This window comes from Macrobrachium nipponense, chromosome 14 (genome assembly GCF_015104395.2).
Source record: "Macrobrachium nipponense isolate FS-2020 chromosome 14, ASM1510439v2, whole genome shotgun sequence".
Classification (NCBI taxonomy): Eukaryota; Metazoa; Arthropoda; class Malacostraca; order Decapoda; family Palaemonidae; genus Macrobrachium; species Macrobrachium nipponense.
This window is the reverse complement of record NC_087207.1, coordinates 65,667,286-65,675,803: the sequence shown is the minus strand read 5'-3', so window position 1 is coordinate 65,675,803 and position 8,518 is coordinate 65,667,286. Positions and strand designations below refer to the sequence as shown.

General features: G+C 37.5%; 1 long non-coding RNA gene across 1 annotated transcript; it reads left to right on the top strand.

Moving 5' to 3' along the window:
* Positions 1-3,668: 3,668 nt before the first annotated feature.
* LOC135226124 (uncharacterized) lies at positions 3,669-4,740 on the top strand. The gene is made up of 3 exons (XR_010317178.1): positions 3,669-4,186; positions 4,488-4,556; positions 4,675-4,740. It is a non-coding gene; the product is annotated as an uncharacterized LOC135226124 (long non-coding RNA).
* The last annotated feature ends 3,778 nt before the right edge of the window (positions 4,741-8,518 follow it).

Below are 8,518 nucleotides of genomic sequence, written 5' to 3'. Positions count from 1 at the left end.
AAGTACTGCAGATAGGTGCTGGGTACCAACTCAAGAAAAGAAGCAACATAACCATCTGATGTTCGTGGACGACATAAAGCTGTATGGGAAGAGCATGAAGGAAATATACCCTAATCCAGACTGTAAGGATTGTATATGGGTACATCACGATTGAGTTTTGAATAAAACAAGGCTTTGCCCGACCTCCAGCTTACTCAAGACGTGTGCAAGATTTCCCCCTCACGCATAAGTTGCAAACATTATATTCCTAACTTATCGTGAAATGGTCTTTGTAATTATTACTCATACTTAGAACTACTCATACTAACAACAAGGATCAAATAAAAAGGACAAATTAAACAAGTTTATATATTCTCAGTTATGAGTGGAAACACAAAATAATTAAACAGAAACAGTCTAAATTCAGTACACCAAAAAAATTAAAACCTGTTAAAATCTACAGTCAAATAGAGCCTTGTTTCAACAACTAAAATTAAAATAAATACGCTATAATTTATTAGAAATAATTTTCTGTACTATTTAGCATGCACATTATTTAGTTTGTACATTCTTATTCTAATAGATATATCATAAATATCCTATCATAAAATTCCTGTATCTTTAACTCAATGCAAAACACCTTTTTCAGACATTTTTAGACTTCCATAGACCTATCCTAACCCCTAACAAGAGCCAGAAGAAGGACAGCAACAACAAAGCAGTTTGTAGGCTTACCCCCCGAACAAGTGAAAGTGGGCCTTTGTCAACATACAAAAAAGACAAAGTGACAAAGTGACAAAGCAACCAGATGGGAATGACATTATACACAAAGACGAGACAGAATACAGATACCTAGGAATAATACAAGAAGATGATATAAAACGCTAAGAGATGAAGGACACGGTCAGGAAAGCATATATGAAGAGATTTCAGGCAATAATCAAGTCAAAACTCAATGCTGGATATATGATGAAAGTCATTAACACATGGGCAGTAATCAGATACAGTGCAGGAGTATGGGAGTGTATGAAGGCTGAATTCCACAGCATAGACCAGAAAACTAGGAAACTCATGACAATACACGAAGCAGCACTCCCAAGAGTAAATATAGGCAGACTATACATAACATGAAAAGAAGGCGGGAGAAGACTACCAAGCATAGAGGATTGCATCAACATCGAGAGCAGAGCACCATGGCAATATCTGAAAACCAGTGAAGACGAGTGGCTAAGGAGTGCATGGGAAGAATGAGTGATAAAAGTAGACGAAGGTCCATCAATATACAGAGACTAGAGAATGACAAACAGAATGGAGGGATGGCACAACTAGCCAATGCACAAACAGTATATGAGACAGACTAAAGAACTGGCCAGTGATGAAACATGGAAATGGCTACCCACTAAGGGAAGAACTCAAGAAGGAAGCAGAAGATCAGGCCCTATGAACCAGGTATGTTCAAAGAATAATAGATGAAAATAATATCCCACCCATATGCAGGAAGAGCAATATGAAAAATTAGACCATAGTCCACATAGTAAGCAAATATCTGGCACTTGTACAGAAACAGTACAGAAAGAGGCATGATTCAATAGCAAAAGCCCTCCACTGGAGCCTGTGTAAGACACCAGATAGCTTGCGGTAAAAAGTGGTACAAACACCAACCTGAATGAGTGATAGAAAACAATCAGACAAAGATTCTCTGGGACTAAGGTATCAGAACAGATAGGGTGATATGTGCCAGTAGACCAGACGTGACGTTGACGGAAAATCTAATAGAGTATAGCTCAGATATCACAATACAATGGGACACCAAAGTAGATGAGAGAGAGAAAACACTGATAAGAATCAAGACCCGAAAATAGAAATAAGAAGGATATGGGATATGCCATTGGAAATCATACCCATAATCAGAGGAACGCTAGGGACAAGCTTGTGATTCCTGAAAAGAATCTGGAAAAACTAGAGGAGTAATGTAGGCCTACTTGAAACAGTGCGCACAGCAAAAAAATGAGGGATTTCTAAGGAGATAGGATGTAATCCGGAACCCCGCAATATAAAAGTCACTTAGTCGAATAGGATGACTATGAGATACACCCCCACTGCCCCACCGCCCATAAAAATAATAATAGTAATAATAACAAGGCGTGATCCAGCTTACTCGGAAAAAGTGCAAGATTTTCCCTTCATGCATAAGTTGCAATAATTATATTTTCAACTTAACGTAAATTTAAACTAGTAAAAATCTATATCCAAATAGATTTCTTGTTTCACCAGTGACATTTAAAATAAATATGTTATATTTTATTAGAAATAATTTTTCTGTACTGTTTAACATGAACATTTACTTTTTATATTTTGCATGTTAATAAACAAATCATAAATATCCTATCCCAAAATTACCGTATCTCTAACTCAACGGAAAACGCCTTTTCCAGACCTTTTTAGGCTTTTCTAACACCCATCAACAACAACAACAAAGTAGTGTTTAGGCTTACTCCCTGACTAAGCGAAAATAGTATGATACGGACTTCAAGTGATAAATATTTGATTATAACAAAGGACATTTAACATAAAACAAGGACATACATCGCCATCTTCTAGTTAAAAGAAAGGGAACGTCTTTTTTTATTTCCGAACACCGTTATCGTCATTTGTTACGACCCCTTTGGCCGTAATACAGGTTCTTTATACTTTACTACACAGGGATCGTAGGCGGTAAGAAAGTACACAGGATAAGAGGAATGTGGACACAAACACCAGAATAAAATCAACAATATTTAATAATAAAGTACACTTAATACTAAATGAGCCTTGTGAGTCAACTTAATAAATATACAAAATGCAAATAGTAAATAACGGGCTCACAAGGATTCCTAACACTAAAAGCTGACCCTAACAAAGCAAAGAAAGAACATATGCCAAAGTCTCAAATAATCATAACATGGGCCCAATCACAAAACCACTATCCTACAACTATAAGAAAGAAGGAAGAGTGTCCAGAGAAAATAAAGTAAAGAAAGCCTTAAACCTCCTACCTAACCGTGGTGGTATTAAACTTAAAACTAATTCAAATAGCCATTCTGAGGGGCAATAAATACCAAATACCCCTAACTCAACACAACATATATATATATACAATATAGATACAATTAACCCTTAAATAGTGCTTAAATTCTAAGTTACAAAGATGTGCACAGGAGTTCCTGAAGGTCACTTGTACCTCCCAGCAGCTATACGGGGAGCTCACAAATATTCCAGGTAGACCCAAGGGTCAAGTTCAATTCCGAGGGACAACACAGGATAATCACCTCTTACCTGGCAATTGCCTCCCTACGAGCTTCCTCACGAGCCTTTCTTCCGCCAAATCCTCCAGTGGGAATCAGGAGTACAGGCGTCGCAAGTGACAATAACCTGCGATATCACAGCCGTGATCTAACTCCACAATGCACATACGCCATAGAGGGCTCAGCACATCTACCAAAAACCACTTCCAAGGGAGGTCCGTCGGAGTATTCCTCCAAAAAGGCGTAAGATAAATTTCCAGAAGGCTGCCAACAAAAGAGCGTACGTCCAGATATACGAATAAATAAATTTTTAATGTACTTGCCTACAGCGGCAGGAAGGATTCGTAAATATGGAATTTTAGTATTACCAAAATAAGTAAATATAAGTACTTGGTACCGCTTACAGTCCTTCCTGCTGCCATAGTTATGATCAGCAAATTGTTGACTCCTCCTCTTTTTGTTGTTTACGAGGAAACTTCGAGATCGGTGAATGCGTGAGAAGTCAGTACTAGCAGTACAAGCAGTCTCAGCAGTCGAGGCAGTTCTGCCAGTCCGGTCAGTCCGGGCGGTCCTGTCAGAGCATTAGGGCAGGGAGCTATCCTGTAGGACCCACCACATACCCGTATGCCATTGAGCCCGTCTTCCATCGTCAGAGTGAGTCTGTCTTCCTGGAGGATGTCTTGGACGAGGCTCTGAGAATGTTATTAAGAATCAAGGGTCCCTCAAGAGGCATTTGTGAAGTATTCCCTTGGTTCCATAATTTGGAACGGCGTAATTGGTGGCCACCTGGATGTGCTCTGCCTCCTACGACTGATTTGTTCATCATCGTCTCGACTTTGATTCACCTTAGTGGATGATTTGTGGAGAAAAGTCACGTTCTCCTAAGCATTGACTTCAATCCCTTCTTGCTCGGATGGACTACGGTGAGTACCAAGTATTTTTTGGGGCAAATGCTGAATGGTAATCGTAACAATCTCTTTGAGCCTTTGTCGCTGCCTATTAAAGTCCTTCCTACCTGCCATCGTAGAGTACGGATATTCACGAATGTTTAATAGTTATAAAGGATTTCTCTTGTCCTTACAGTGGTTTTCGCACTCTACTGAAGGTTGTTCATGGGTTTATTGTACATATGGTAAGCTACTATTTGTTATTTCTGGATAAGTCAACATAAAATTGCAAGAATCTCCTTTAATGCAAACTTACACGGATATTATATTATTTCAGGATAGGATTATCCAGCCTTGATTTGGTTGTCATACTTGGTTTTTCTTGTCTTGACCTACTTACAGTAAGGTAACAGTTTGCATATTCCTATGTATAAGTGCTTCTTGCCATATTATTCTTACCTATATAATTTAAATTAATTCTTAGGCTTCACCACTAACGTGCAATTTCTGTATTTCCCATCCAGGTATGGAGGAGAAGCTGATTATTGAAGAGGAAGAGCCCTGTGTCATGCACTTGACACATTTGCAATAAATAAAATAAATTTAAACATTTCAAAGGTGTATGAATTGACTTCCCTTCAGTATTTTTAAGTACCTTATAAGGTGACTTCATAGTTTTTCAGCTTATGGCGCCCAACGTGGGGCAACGACGAAGGAAGTTGGATTTTCGCTATGCAGAATCCCATTAGTTGGTGAAAGTAGTCGGGATCCATTGTGTGAACTGAAATTTATTTCCTTTCAGATTTATTACTTTAATATTAATTTTTTCCTTTCTAGGATCATTACATTAATATTTTTTCCTTTCTAGGATTATTTCTTGTATAATTTAACAATGTCTGCTTTATCTGTGCTTATTGGACAAAGGAAAGTCATCCGCAAAAAGGTGACTGAATATTATAACAGGTCCTCCACATTCAATACTCTTAGCCAGGAAGGGAAAAATTAATCTATCAAAGGTATTCTGGTAAATTATAAGAACAAGTTAACTGACTTGGACACTGAGATTTTGGATAAGAAATTTCCAGGGGATTCTGATAGTACAGATTTAGAGATGGAATTATCATTATGTCAGGATTATATAGATAAGATTGAAACCTGTTTACCTCTCCTAGATATTTCCTCGAGTATCCTTAGCTCTAGTAATGTTAGCGATGTAGCCAGAAGTTTACTTAAACAACCTGTGGCACCTCTTCCCAAGTTTCGTAGTGTAGAAGGTGAAGATTTTTTGAAGTTCATCACAGAATTTGAGGGAACTACTAAAGCTTTTAACTATCCCGATAGGGATTTGCTTTTGTTACTTAAACAACAAGTTGAGGGTAGAGGAAAGGTTTTGTTAGGTTCCTTAGAAGCGGATAAGCAGCATTACGCTGATGCCAAAGAATTGCTAATTTCAGCATTTGCATCAACCGATATTCGTAAGAATTCAGCCATTAAGAAAAATTACTGCTTTGCATTTGAAAGATGGTGAAGACCCCTTTCTCTTTATTTCCGACTCAGATCGGTATGTGAATCAGTGAAGACTTTGAATATTAGCGTTGAGGAGTTCATTAGGTATTTTGCTGGTATGGGCTGAATGATAGTTTTTTCCAGCGCCATTTAATTCAGATTACAGGCAAGACTCACCCTGCCCTGAATGATATAAAGACAAACTTTTTTACAGCATGTGAGAGATACGAGAACGACAAAAAGGTCGCTAAGTACAAAGAGTAAAAATCTCGCAGAATGTACAGGAATATAAGGACTTTCTCGAAAAGAAAAAGCGGTAAATTTAGCTGTAGAGGCAGTAACTAGTGATTCAGATTCCAGGTCTTCACCCAGCTGTTCTTTGTGTCTTAAAGTTGGTAACGCTAATAATTCTCATTTTATTTATGAATGTTCAAAGTTCCCTTCCCCTACCAATAAGGTGCAAATTTTAAATCTAAACCGGTTGTGTTAAGTGTGGTCAGTTTAGTCATGAATCTAACAACTGTCATTTCAGATTTAGAAGACGTTGTTTTAATTGCCGTGGTTGGCATATGAGTTATCTTTGCGAGTCTGAGCCCTCCAAAGGCAGCAGATATAAAACAATCTGATAAAGTAAATTTTGAAACTCCACAAAAGTAAACAGCGGTGTGGCCGTTTTGTTGCACTCGTATGGAAACTCGGTGTTACCCACGTTTTCTTTCAGTATTGGCAGCGACATTTACAGAGGTCTAAGGGACAGTGGCTCACAAAGCACCTTCATCACTAGTAGGTTAGCTGAGGAGAAAAACCTAAAACTATCAATTCGGATGTTAGACTTACGGTGAGTGGATTTAATGGAATAAAGAATATTATACTAAAATTGTAGAAGTGCCTGTGAAAATAGGTAGTTTGTCCTTTATAATTTTTGGCTTAGTTGTACCTGTTTGATATTAGTATTGCTTTAAAATTGCCTTTGCTTGGTAAAGTAATTGAAAGTTTTCAAAACCAGGGTATGATGTTTGCTGATAAGTTGTTAAATAAACACACTCGCACTATTGATAATGTTAACCTCTTGTTAGGTACAGACTTTTTACATTGTTTAGCAGGTACCGACGTAATTTTTGGTGACGTTGATCCTTCGGTATACATAGATTCTCATGCTGGCATTTTATTGCAGGGTAATGTCGATTTGATGTTGAACAACGTAACCTGCCGTAAATGTACAAACCCAGGAGTTTTTGAATTCTGTACCTGACGGTAATGTTCGTTCGGTTTCTACGGTGCATGTTGGTAGTAGCTCGTTGTTATTGTAAACACGAGAATAGATTTTCTGTCTGATGGTGACCAGGACAACGGGTTTGAAGTAAACTGTTCCTTTTCAGTTATCATGATAAAGGTAAACTAATGGAAAGGCAATTGCAGCAGGCCACTGAACAAATTTTGGAGTCTGAATGCGGTCATTTTTGAATTATGATCAAATGTGTATAATGATGAAAGTGTCGAGCTTAATAATCAGCTGGTCGATTTTTCAATTAAAACCATATATCAGAGGGAGTCTGATGGACGAATTATGGTTCCTTTATTATGGAATGGCAAAGTCTCCCATTTGTTGTCTAAAAATGAAAGACTGTCAAAATTAATACTAAAGTCTAATTTTAGAAAACTTAAACAGCGCGATGGTCTTCTACAACTCGTTGATCAGACTATGGGAACAGATTAACGCAGGAATTATTGAACCCATCCATGATCTTGATATTTTTAAAACTGAGAATCCTCAATATTCCTTTCTGCCTCACATGCCAATATTTAAACCCGACAAAGTCACCACAAAGTGTAGGGTGGTCTTTTTATCGAATCTTAAAGACTCGGTAGACGGTAGTTCTTTGTCTCATAATCAGTGTATGTATTCTGGACCTGCATTAAACCAAAAGCTATCTTCGTCATTTTTGAATCTGAGATTTGACAGGAAATTACTTATTTTTGATCTTAAGAAAGCTTTCAATATGTTGGCTTTGACCGAAAATGACCAGGCTAAACTTATTTTTTTGGTTCAAGAATGTCGACAAAGGTGATTTTTCATTAGTAGCTTTCAAGAATATGAGATTACCTTTTGGTCTTCGATGTAGTCCTTTTTTATTAATGATGGCTCTTTATTACATTTTGATTTTGCAGCACTCTGAGGATCCTCGCATATCGGGCTTGAAAAGGTCCATTTATTCGCCTTATTTACATGGATAATGGGCTATTACTGTTAATACTTCAGAGGAGTTGAAATGGTCGTACCAACAGCTTCCTCGTATTTTTAACCCTTATAAGGTTTTATATTCAGCAGGTTGTTACTAATGATATGCCTTACAGATGGAAATAGACGGAGAGACCGAAGAAGTTACCCCTAGCACCAGTAAATTGTTTGGACTAACATGGGACAGGAATTCTGATGAAATTTTTACTAACCCTATATGCCTTGATTCAAGTGCCAAAACTAAGAGGTCAATTTTACAAACTATTGCTTCTCAGTTTGATATTTTTGGCTTTAATATGCCCTTGTTTAATCGCTGCAGATTATTTATGCATAAGCTACAGTGCCAGAAAAATTTAAGCTGGGTTACAGTCTTGGCTACAGATTTGCAGCGAGAATGGAGCAACATTTACAAACAGATAAGTAGAGCTCCTCCTATAAGAGTTCAACGATCTGTAGGTCCTAGGGATGGTAAATATAACACTTTTGTCTTTTTCAAATGCAAGTAGAGATATCTACGGTTGTGTTATTTATTTGCAGCATATTGATACAGGCCATCCAAGTTTTATTCATGCCAAGAACAGACTGGTTAATAAACAGTTAAAGAATAAATCGATACCTGCCCT